This window comes from Mytilus edulis, chromosome 2 (genome assembly GCF_963676685.1).
Source record: "Mytilus edulis chromosome 2, xbMytEdul2.2, whole genome shotgun sequence".
Taxonomy (NCBI): domain Eukaryota; kingdom Metazoa; phylum Mollusca; class Bivalvia; order Mytilida; family Mytilidae; genus Mytilus; species Mytilus edulis.
In genome coordinates this window covers 2745646-2758408 of record NC_092345.1, presented here as the reverse complement: position 1 = coordinate 2758408, position 12763 = coordinate 2745646, and the positions used below count along the sequence as shown (strand labels likewise).

At 33.8% G+C, this 12763-nt stretch overlaps 2 protein-coding genes across 2 annotated transcripts in view; both read left to right on the top strand.

Moving 5' to 3' along the window:
- LOC139511233 (uncharacterized) overlaps positions 1-12763 on the top strand; it is a 44262-nt gene that overhangs the window by 12289 nt on the left and 19210 nt on the right. The gene's annotated exons all lie outside the window — the stretch shown is intronic.
- LOC139511235 (uncharacterized) overlaps positions 1-12763 on the top strand; it is a 29228-nt gene that overhangs the window by 3847 nt on the left and 12618 nt on the right. The window lies entirely within an intron of this gene.

Here is a 12763-nt window from a genome sequence, read left to right as displayed (position 1 = left end):
TTAAACATGTTAGCGGGATCCTAACTATCCCCTAACCTTGGACAGTGGTCTAAGAGTACAACATAAGAACGAAATATAATTATTAGTTAAAAAAGATTTAACTCATCAGATGGATTCAAATAGAAAGAAATATAAGAAAACCACAGAGGGAATGTGGATGGGTACTGGTACATCACAGCTACTGACAGCTAGTTCAATAACAAAAAAAACCAAAACAATCATGCATCTAAGACGATGTCTATGTCTGTTTGAATTGCTCACACATTGTTTTCAATATAGTATAATTTTATGCAACTGTCAAATAAATGAGAAGTTTAGCTAGCTATAAAACCAGATTTTATCCACCATTTTTACATAAGGAAGTGCCTGTACCAAGTTAGGAATATAAAAGTTGTTTTACATTCATTAATTTCGTGTCTGCTTTTGATTTCTTGACATTTGTAAAGGAAAATTCTGGTCTGAGTATTTTTTGTTTTATTTTACTTTTATCCAACGTGGTCAGTTCTCAAATAACTAATTTACACTAAAATCTTGAATCCTAAATCTAAAATCTAAAATCTATACAAACTAGAAGAGTTTGACTCCAATTACCGATTTTCTATTTCTCTGCTGTATCATACCCTCTGCTTAATCGTGTGATGTTTACATATCTCAATTGATACGTTATGCTTGTGGAGTGATCTCCTTACACTGAAACTGTTTCAACATAGTTATGAGCAGAAACGATTACAAATGACATTCCGTTTATGGACACCATCACGAATTGGTTGATATATATGACGTGTCTGTGTCAAACTAACTAACTAACGACAGGTTTTCCACGTCTTAGAATATGGTTAACCATCTACGTTGTCTGTCTGCTAACTACCAAACATTACCTTTTTATGAAAAAGTCTGTTTTGCTGAGTTAGAATTCGTATAACTATAAGAGGTGTCTCTGTATTTATGCATGCAACATTCCTTTATTTAGTTATGATGTTTCTTTTGTAATTTCCGTTAGTTATTGTTATGCCTTATAGAGTGTGGTATTCCGTATGTTCGGTACATTTCGCATATGGTATATTTGTCAGTATTGTTACGCCCGGTGATTTGGGAGCTGATATTTTTACTGTGGTCTCCGTTCCACACTTGATCGATTCACCCAGATGTCCGTTGTTGTGTTCGGATTCGTATTTTACAGAAGAAATAGCTGACTTTGACCTTATATTATATACTGACTTCTTTAAATCTATATATCGACTCTATTTATGTGTGTAATTATTCATTTTGTATTTATTTATACTCAGTTTCAGTATAACGCGCCAAATGTAACGTTACGTGTTCTTGTTTATGAAGAACTTGTGTATTACGTCACACGTAGTAAAAATACGGAACGCATGTTCCTACGTTGAGATTCTCTCCAACAACCTCAATGCAGTTAGCAGTCTCTCTTAAATGCAGTGCACCAAGTAGATTTGCAGCACCAAGTAAAGTTGCTTGGTGAGAGTTTTAGATGCAGTGCACCAAGTAGATTTGCATGCACCGAGTACGCTGAGTATTCAAGTTGAATGCAGTGCACCAAGTAGATTTGCTGCACCGAGTTAGCTGAGTATTTGAATGCCGTGCACCAAGTAGATTTTCTTGCACCGAGCAATTGTTTTATTAATCTTAGTGCAAGCAATGCACCTTGCCGTATTACTTATTGTATATAATTATTAACGTATTTTGTATCTTGAACCGCTGTATTTGATGTATTGTTTAAATAGAAATAATACAATTAATGAACTTCCATTATGATCTTTATTATTACTTCCTTCACCAGAGGCCCACAAAAGTAACTACGGGTGTATATCCTGACAGAAAACCCCGGAACGTTACAGTATAGTCGAGTGAATTTTATTTACCATGGATAAAGTTTTGTCTTAGCCTAAATTATTATGACGTCATCACAGCATTAATTCAAAACAGACTTTCAAGACCGTTATGGTCAGGATAGTGCTGTGAAAAGAATGGGGAACTTTTAAATCGCGTTCCATATATAATTTTATGTTTTTCATGATATATATGTCACTAAAACATCACTGTTGTGGTGTCCTGTGCTGTCGTTTAGGGGAGATGTCCGTTGCTGTTCCGTTCTTTAAAGGTTATAATGTGCTATCATATATTATTTCTTCCTTCATTTCTCTGAGCTTTCATTTGTAACCATACCGATCATACTTTGATTATTATTATTCCTTCAGGATACAAACTGTGGGTTTGAACAAGTATGTGAAATCAGAGTAGCACAGTGTTAAATCCCACCATGTCCTGAAATAGCATACTGTGCTTCAAGTAAGTATCAATTATATTTATAAAAACTCCAAGGAAAATTCATAACGGTAGTCTCTAAACAAATGGAAAAATCAAAAACTCAAACACATCAAACGAATGGATATCAACTGTCATATTCCTCCAGTTGTACAGCATATTCTTTTGCAGAGCATTGTGGATTGAACCTGGTTTAATAGCTAGCTAAACTTTTCACTTGTATGACAGTCGCATAAAATTTCACTATATTGAAAACGATGTGTGAGCAAAACATACACAATTGGTAAACATGTCACAAATAGGAATACAATAGCAACACGAACCCAATCAAAAACTGAAAGGTGATCTCAGGTGCTCCGGATAAATTAGCAGACCCTGCTCCACATGTGGCACCGTCGTGTTGATCATGTAATTACAAACCAGGTAAAATAATCCAATTCGGTAAATCACATTCGTGAAAAGGGAACGCGATTGTAGTTACGACATAAGGAACATATCCAGTATGTTCTGTGAAACGAAAAAACACTAATACTGGTAACTATTCGAAAGAAAGAAACATTGTAGTAAAAGACTATACATGTCATAAGGTGAAAGGTCATTCCATAGTTTTTAGGATTTTAATTTTGACATCTTTTTCTATTATCTAAATATAAACGATGCTGTTTTTGTTGAAATAATCTTATGTTTTATAAAGGCTATTCATGTATATTTTTTCTCCAAAATAAACCATTTAAAGAAAAGCATAAAATATCTATATTTCAACTAATAAGGCGAGCAACTCTCCCCTATCCACACACACACGTTTACATCTAAAAGTTTTCTTTTTAGCATGGGGATCTTTATCTAAGGGTGGTGCATGTCCAGTAGCAGACGACAGCAGTGCCGGTACAGTTCAGTGCTTTGGAGATTTCGGATGTGGTATAAGTAACAACGATGTTTGCTGTCATAATCGTAAAACAAAAACCTCGTACTGCCACACACCTTAAATGTAAATTAATATAAAAATATTGTTATTTCTCTTGTTGAAGCCAATATGGTAATAGATAGGAGCTAATTTCCTCGCCATTTCAAACACTCGTTGATGGATGTCTTATTGAGAATTATACAACATATTTTTATGCCATAATCGCCAATATGTATGTTAAATCATATCAAATATGTTATGCTGCAGTATTTCTGTTTTTCTCCTATTAATCCACATAATTCGAAATGCATATAATTCGGAATATTGAGTTTTTGTGGCCATTTGATAGTAAACTTGTTCGATTTCAATTTTCCTTGAAGATCAGTATTTTTGTTCTTTAAACTTTTTAACACATATATAGAGTAAGGCTCAATCAGACGTACCTTCCTTAAAAGTACATTTATTCACGACTTTTCAAATAATGTGCCGTTTATAATGTTCTCATTCAAAGTAGTGGTCATCCTGATGGTAGTAAAACATGTTTAATTATTTAAAACACTAACTTAAAAGTATTTCTACCCCAGGTATAGATTGCCGTAGCAATTAAGCACATCTTTCAGAATTTTTTTAATTAAAAGCTTTATAACGTTTTGGTTTCGGCATACATACTTTTTGATCCGACACCACTGATGCAGCTTATGTGTCTTACAAATTTATAAGACTTGATAAGTTTTAACAGATATGTCTCGATATAACTCTAAAGTGTCACCGTTGTAAGGTTTGAATGTATTAACTTTCCTTACACAGTAACTCCATACTTACCAAAAAAGCTGTATGATTTTACAATGTCTATTTCTATCAACATTTTTAATTAAAAGAATCGGTTTGCCAATTTTTGGATTGCAATCACTCGTTAAAATCACAGAACCAAGTGTTGATAGATGGACAACAATTGAAAAAAAAGGCAACAGTACTTTACAGCTGATCAAAATTCATAAATCGATTAAGCGAAACAAACCCGGGTTACAAAACCAGTGAAACAAATCAACTATAAAAGGAAACAACGGCACAACAGAAACACTGAACTCAGATACTAAACTTCAAACGCCATTCCCTCTTCGTCATGACAATACTCGTACGGTCTAGTTACTGCAGCATGTACAGTATGAGGAGAAAACAAGATATTTTCCTGAATTCAAAGCTTATTACTCTGACATTGTTGAGTACGATTACTTAATAATGTAAATGGATGAATGTCCTTTTATATTCAAACTACATTAACATCCTATACTACTCATCTTAGTAAGATATACATTAAAACAAAGAACAACAGTCAATTTCAGCTTCATTATAATCGACCTGCTCCTCACTTGAACAAACCAAATTGATTTGATCTGCTCAAACATTTTATCTAAGCTATATCAACTATAAAAAAAATCAAGAATTTTCGAAATCGAGACTGCAGAAAATCATTTTGTATTGGCTTTATCTTACTACCAGTTGGTTATTGGTGTATAGTGTGAATTAGTTGTAGCAATAAAACTGTTAAAAGAAACCTCATACTCTCGAAACCAAAACTAAAATTGTTCAAGCAGTCTTTGATGTATTTCGGACCATTTTTGTTGAACAATTTGCCAATGTCATTTTTCCAAATACAACTGCAAATATGACAGTCGTAAATGAATACAAATTTCCCTTCAGTATCAAACGAATTGACAGTTTATTGACATGTTATCTACCGTTCTTGCAACGTCAAAAATATCTTGTTGATATAAAAAAAAAAAAGAAGCTGTGGTATGATTGCCAATAAGACAATTTAAGTCTATACAAGATATTAAATGAAACAGAAATTAGATGTGTTTCTGCTTGATGCTGCTAGCTTGGCTTTCATGAGTCAATTTTAGCGAAACATTCAAAAATTACTAAATGCTTTTACATTTCTGTGTCCGAAGTGGCAATTGATATCTGCATGTTGTCGGCTTCCACCAAATAAACAGTCACAATTTTAGTCTTGTCTAATTTGAGTTTGAATTTCGGTTCAAAATCATAACGATATGATGTTGTCAACATTGTCGGTGCAAAAAGTGCGTCACGTAAAACCATTATTACACATAGTTCTATAAATGTTTGGTTCTTTCAGATTATATGTTTGTCTGCTGTACATTACTTTTAATGTTCTATTCGATCATTAAAAAATACTGTAAACACATCGTTTAAGAAAAAGTTAGTATCCTCATTTCTTTTTATGGTCGAAAAAAAGGGTCTTTCCCGTATATATTTTGTTCTAATTTTCTGACTGTAAATAGATCAACTCGAACGGCATAACTTATTCTTTTCTTATATTATTGATAATGAAAATAGAAAATGTGTCAAAGAGACAAAAAACAAAACGACCGAGGAGCAAGTAGAAACCCAATGCCACTCGTGGGTCTTCAACAAAGCGAAAAAAAGGCTGCATCTGGTAGCTGTATTATTTTACTGGTTTTATTTTTCTTTACAATCCGGCAATTATTTTAGCCGGAGACAATATTTCCAAAGTAATTACATCATGTAATAATCCTGGGTTTTGATTAGTTGGTAGCCAGTGTATTTTTCACCAACTTACTGTTATCAAATGAATATCATTCGTTTTTTAACGCCGCCGGGGTATATGCAAAAAAGGATACGCCTTTTTACCCTCACTGCCGTGGTATTTGCCAAAAAATACTCTTTACGACTGGACGCTTGTAACGTCACGATCATCAATGCGTTTTTGAACGTTAACATTCGTTGTAATTAAGGATATTCGCTAATCTGTTAAAAAATAACAAGCTTTTTAAAAGACTATTATGAATTGATATATATAATTAAAGAAACTAAAAAAGTAGAAAAAAATAGAGGGTCCGTGTGCTCGTTTTCAAGATATAAGCCATTGAAAATTTGGCGGGAAATAATTCTCTCTGGAATTTTCATATATTTACCATGCCACCTTCTATGTTTCAAAAACTATGAAAACATAACAAGAATTTTATAAAATCTAGAAATATTGCTTTTTAAACTTTATGTATTAGAATTATGAAAAGGAAAGTAGGGGTTTGTGGGCAATTTATTTTAATGACAATACATGGATAAAACCAGAGGATTCCGAAAATCTGGCAAAAAATCAAGACAAGGAGGAGCAAACATCTTTATACAGATAAAGCATATTTTCGAGGGGGTAGTTGCAAAAAATACCCCTTCTTAACATGATATATCTGTTTATAAACCTAGTAGTCACGTTGATATATTTTTACATAATTTACATGCAAACCATGTATAAAGTTACATAATGGATTTATAATCACATGATTAAATTCTGACTTGCATTTTTGTCTGTTTTCTCCCAAGCTGTCACTTAGTATGAATATAAACTAAAACTTGTAAAGGTCATTTTTCATCTGATGTACACAAGGAATTGAATGAAAATACTGGTAGGTTTAATTTGACATTATTATTTGTTTGTATTTTTACTGATACTACTGTCATTTTTTCCCTGTATTCTGCAATTCCTTCTGGTGGCAATGACGAAATACAATTAAATGAACAGTTGTCTTCTATGTTAAAGATGCATATGAAATGAAATAAAACTTCCGATGACCCTAAACAAATAGTAAACCTCAAACATTTTGATAAAATTCACCTAAAATGTCTTGTAAATGGTCCTTGTTACTGCATGTCGTTGTAATACTATTGCCATTTTGATTGTGTAAACCATTTTATTTCTTTGTCTTAGACAAAAGCTAGTAAAAAATAACAGTACATTTCTATACGCTGGTAATTGCTTCCACACGGAATTTTTTTTACGCTTCGGATTAGGACTACATACAATTTGCAATGCTTGTTTGCTTCTTAACAATGTAGCCCGTATTACTTGTATCGGTATAAACAATGGTATTACACGAAAAATCAAAATTAAATCTTTAAAAATTTATAGGGAAATGTTATCTTTTAAAGATTTAGTAGTGCCAATACTCTGCTCTGATAATTTGATGTAGATGACCCATGATAGAATGCAATTACATCCATGTTAACAATGGTTAAGATACTTAGTCAAATAAAATAATCAATTTTGCCTATGACGTCAAGACAGTACGTACAATGTACTGAACATTTCCCCCTAATTATAATGGTTTGAGATGAATTTGAAAATTGATCAAATGGTATACTCAACAATGTCTTTATTGTTTCAATATTTTATCCTCTATATGTCAATTATCTAAAAGGCTGCTACATGGATTTTTTCTACCTTTGGTACGAAACTTGTCTCAATTGATCTACTTGTAAAGAAATGTTGAGATAGAATTAAGTACCTTGTTTTTTCTTGGAAATTTGGAGATTTTTTTTTTATTTTGCCTTTTGTTTTGAGTTATGTGTGCTATATGTGATTACTATATTTACCCCATCGTTATTTAAGAAAGAAGTAGAGAGCGGTGATGTATCTCAACGATAGTATACGTACATAATGTGATGAACAAGTGGTTCATAAATGTAAAAATGATGATGTATTTCAAATTGATATCAATCTTGAAACAATAAGCAATTGCTTCCAATAGAATACATAACAGTACGAATTAAAACAAGTCTTTCATAAATGATGGTTAATAGTTATCAAATGTACCAGGATTATAATTTAGTACGCCAGACGCGCGGTTCGTCTACACAAGACTCATCAGTGACGCTCATATCAAAATATTTATAAAGCCAAACAAGTACAAAGTTGAAGAGCATTGATGATCCAAAATTCCAAAATATTGTACCAATACGGCTAAGATAAATAAAGGCAACAGTAGTATACCGCTGTTCAAACTCATAAATCCATGGACAAAAAACAAAATCGGGGTAACATACTAAAACTGAGGGAAACGCATTAAATATAAGAGGAGAACAACGAAACAACACTACAATGTAACACACACAGAAACGGACCAAGCAGCAGACAAAATCCCACGAGAATAACAAATATAACATCATATATATAATAACAAATAACAAATATAACATCACAAATATAAGTTATGCCTGGGATAAGAAAATCCTTAGTGTTTCGAAAAATTCTAAGTTTTGTTAACAGGATGACCTAGATTTAAAATAAGACTTTTCTTGCATTGATGAACGATTTTTATGTTAACAAACTGACCGACGTGTCGTATAAAAAGGTTATTTGTTCGAACAGCGGTATACTACTGTTGCCTTTAAAGCCTTGTGACAAAGCAAAAAATACCCATCTATAGATTCCTGAAATCATAGTGCTTCTTTTATTTGCCTTTTACAGTTATGTTGGCTTGAACTTGATCGTACTCAAAATAATCATGAGTTAAATTTAAATCGGATATATTGTCTACAGACAGGGGCGTAGCTAGGCCAAAATGATGTGTACGCAATGCCGGGGAAAGAAGTTATACGGCGAGGGATCTGGGGGACACTTAAGAACCCAAGAAGCTCCAGAGTAAATGGTGCAAAAAAAATCCTAAATTCTCGCGATGTTCTGGGACTGAAAATGACCTCACAGAAATCTTATTTTCATGAGTAACAAGTCAACTTTTGCAAATAATTAAATTTGAAAAAAAAATTAGAGAAAAAAACCCTATGTGTAATGGGTAGAGCTTATTTATATATTACAATGTATTAGGTAACAGTTAAAATATATAGTGCCACCACCATATATTTTAATTGCTACCTAATCAGCCTCAGCCCACTATACATTCACTGAGAAAATCCAAATTTCTAAGCCTTAAAAGGTATTTTTTTATTGAGAAAATACATAAATAAATCGAACCACATTTCTCTGTTTTATTTTATAAGAGAACAAGCAGCCTTTCTTTTAGCTTTTAATTCTCAAAGTTAGTTCTTAAAGTCAATGACCATTTCCTTTCCAGTTATCCAAAACCGTGTCTGTTGAAATTTGTTTTTCGTGGTATAAGTTCAATAGAACAAGCCCAGATAAACGAATGGATTTCATTGTATTTTTTAGTCGTCTCATGGTACTGAAAGAGTGTTCTATCGTTGCCGTCCAGACCGACATACATGCATACTATATGTTAAGTATTTTAAAGATTCCCGGGTCTAAATCCTTGTTTATAACATCATAGTTTGGAAACCTTTAACTATACATCTGTATATCAATACTTTTGAAGTCCCAAAATCTACAAGGAAAAGCTTCAAACTAAATCTGAGTTCTTTTTATCAACTTCCAAAAACGAGTCTTTTATTTTTACAAAGCAAGGAAAACAAGCACTTTAATTTTGCACATGGAGAATAAGCACTTTTAACACGAGACACGTATAATTAAATGAACGAGGCACCCATCTTGCACGACCGAACATAAAATAAAAAAGGAAAAAACACGTTGATCATAAAAAAAAAAACAACAGTGAATAGGTTGCAAAAGTAATACCCTTAATAGATCTTCACGTTTTATTTCATCAGTCATTTTGAAATCTTCAGAAAAGATGTCAGGGTAAGGAGGCATAGTAGACGCACTTATTGTATTCTGAAACCTCAGAACTCAGCTATTTTAATTGTTTGCATCAGCAGCACAATCACGATACTGGTCCCGAAACTGTAAAGAGAAAACAAGTTTCCGGAACGGAATATATTTACAAAGTGACTATTAACATATTTTCACAACACTTTATAATTAATTCTATCACTTAAATTTATTCTAACTAGATTAACCATATTTTTATTTTTGTCAAATTTTCGATGTGTACGCAACTGCATTTTTGCGTACGGGTTGCTACGCGCCTGACAGAACTATGAAAATATTCTACTTTGACAAATTCATTCTGGTTAAGACTTCGATTCTGATTCGGGATTAAACGGACATCTGTTCCTCAAAGGCAGCATTGAACAACACCCATAGTATGTTCCTTGTTGAAATCTATTTTGGATCCGTGCTGCTTGTGCTGGTCATGTCTGAGAAAAGTGTTACACCCGTAAACCAGTGTGGGGTCACAGATAGGCTGTTTTCCTGAATTAGCTGCAAAATTAAGCTAGGAAATCTACCTCTGGAAATGAACATAAAATAATTCCAAAACGTTATAGAATAACGACATAAGCGTAGTTTGCAACTGCTGTCGTCATAGTTTCACTTACATATCCACAAATTCCATAGTGTGACAATTTTTACATGTTTTTAAATTCCACTTTACAAGAAAATTAACAGCTGTGTATCATTAATTTTTTTGCACATACATATAGAGTGTTTACATATCCTAACCGGATCAATGAATATAACTTACTGGACCTTCCATTGATAAGTTTCTCCCAGAACACCTTTCTTTAGATGGACTCGTCTATGATGAGCCAACGGGTTCAACTCCGTTTAGTCAAGTAATACTAATCAAGTAATAAGGGTCGAGGTTTTCTTTGTGACTTTCTTGTTTGATTGAAGTTGCGCTTATGACGTGCCATGTATTCAGCTTTGATAATTCTATTTTCATATTCCAAATTAATTGGTACGGGATTAACCTCATATTGCTTACCGGTTCCGCAAGCAACGGAGTTCACCACTATCGGCAATTTCAATCAGCTAAATACATTTTTTGAAATTTTCAACAATTTCATTCACAGTTTCTCCAGCGAGATCCGTTTTAGAAATGTCAATATCCTTAACAACCTGACCTAATCCTTCCAAATTCCGAATTCAATTAGAATCGAATTTCGTTACTTTCAGATTTTCATTTGTATTCTTGATCTTTTTTTTAATTTATATGTAACTTGGGATGTAACAGACCAAGCTGAGCGCCTTGATTGCCTATATGATATCTAGAAGAGAAACATCATGACCAGGTTCTATACGTTATTCTCCTCTATCCTCAGATGTTTCTTTAAGAATTGAATGCTTCTTTTTGTAACTTCATAGGGTTGTAAAAGCGTTCCCCGTGCGCACAGCGTTCATTATCACTGAAGTAGTATATATTTGTTTAGCTGAAGGACGCCTCCGGGTGCGAGAATTTCTCGCTACATTGAAGACCTGTTAGTGACCTTCTGCTGTTGTTTTTTCTATGGTCGGGTTGTTGTCTTTTTGGCAAATTCCCCATTTCCATTCTCAATTTTATTCAATTCTTATATTTACATTTTTTTAGCTAGGATCATGAAAACACGGTTTTCATCAAGTTTTTTTTTAATTTACCTGTGCACTTTATTATGGGACCTCGTGTCATTATGAATGATAAATTTTATTGTGTAAAGCAATTGCTCAAGCAATAACGCGAGATTGCAGTGTAACCGATCAGAATAACGTATTATAATGAAACATACATCTAATGTAATTATGCATGCGTACAAAATATAGACGATCGAACGAGGACCATTATCGTGCTGATTGAAGAACAATGTAGGAATTTCCCGTTAAACAATGCCATTATTTGTTTATCTACTGCAACTACATAAAAGAAGGGCAAACTATACTAGAGGAACAGTCAAACTCATCAAACGAAAAAAAATGACTACGCCATGGCTAAAAATGAAAAGGACAAACAGACAAATAATAGTACACAAGAAACAACATAGAAAACTAAAGACCGAGCAACACGAAACCCATCAAAACCTGGGGGTGATCTCAGGTGATCCGGAGGAGTAAGCACAGATCCTGCTCCACATGTGGCACCCGTCGTGTTGCTCGTGTTATTAGCTTGTTGTTAGATATAAATAGATGTGGTATGAAAAAAGAGTGACGAAAGATACCAAAGGGACAGTCAAACTCATAAATCTAAAACAAACTGAGAACGCCATGGCTAAAAATGAAAAAGACAAACAGAAAAACAATAGTACACATGACACAGCATAGAAAACTAAAGAATAAACAACACGAACCCCACCAAAAACTAGGGGTGATCTCAGGTGCTCCGGAAGGGTAAGCAGATCCTGCTCCACATGTGGCACCCGTCGTGTTGCTTATGTGATTACAAATCCGGTAAATAGTCTAATTCGGTAGGTCACATTCATGAAAGGGAAGGGAACATATTCGATATCATTTGTGAAACGGTTATTCCATAACGGGCAACCAACTCGTGATGGCGTCCGTAAAATTTACGAAGGGATGATTTCAACTTCACCATTTGGAACTCTTGGTTTAATAGCTTCCTTGTGAGCAGTAACCCTCTATCAAGAAAATCATGATAGGAAATGCAAGCACGGGAATATCGTATCAATTGGGAGATATATACCCCGTATGCAGGTGCTGCTGTAGTTTAGGTATCCAATACAGTGATGGAAGATCCAGTTCTTCATCTTTGGTTGAAATACCAAAGGAACAAAGAACAGACCTATGATTATCCAGGATTTCCTCTTTGGTAAGTGTCGTGAGGGTATATGTTGAGTTTCCAAGTGAATTGTCTATCCCTAATTCGTTTGTCAAGCAATTAACTTTTACAGACAAAAACGATGTTATTTGGGGCTTTGTCTGCGGGGACAACAACATATTCATCATGGAGTTCGGATAAGTGTTTAGCAACATTTGGGTCTTTAAAGATTGACGTAGCATGGGCATTGATGGACCCATTCAGTTTCTTAATTCTGATTTGTATTAACGACCTCACTGCCTTAATCCAT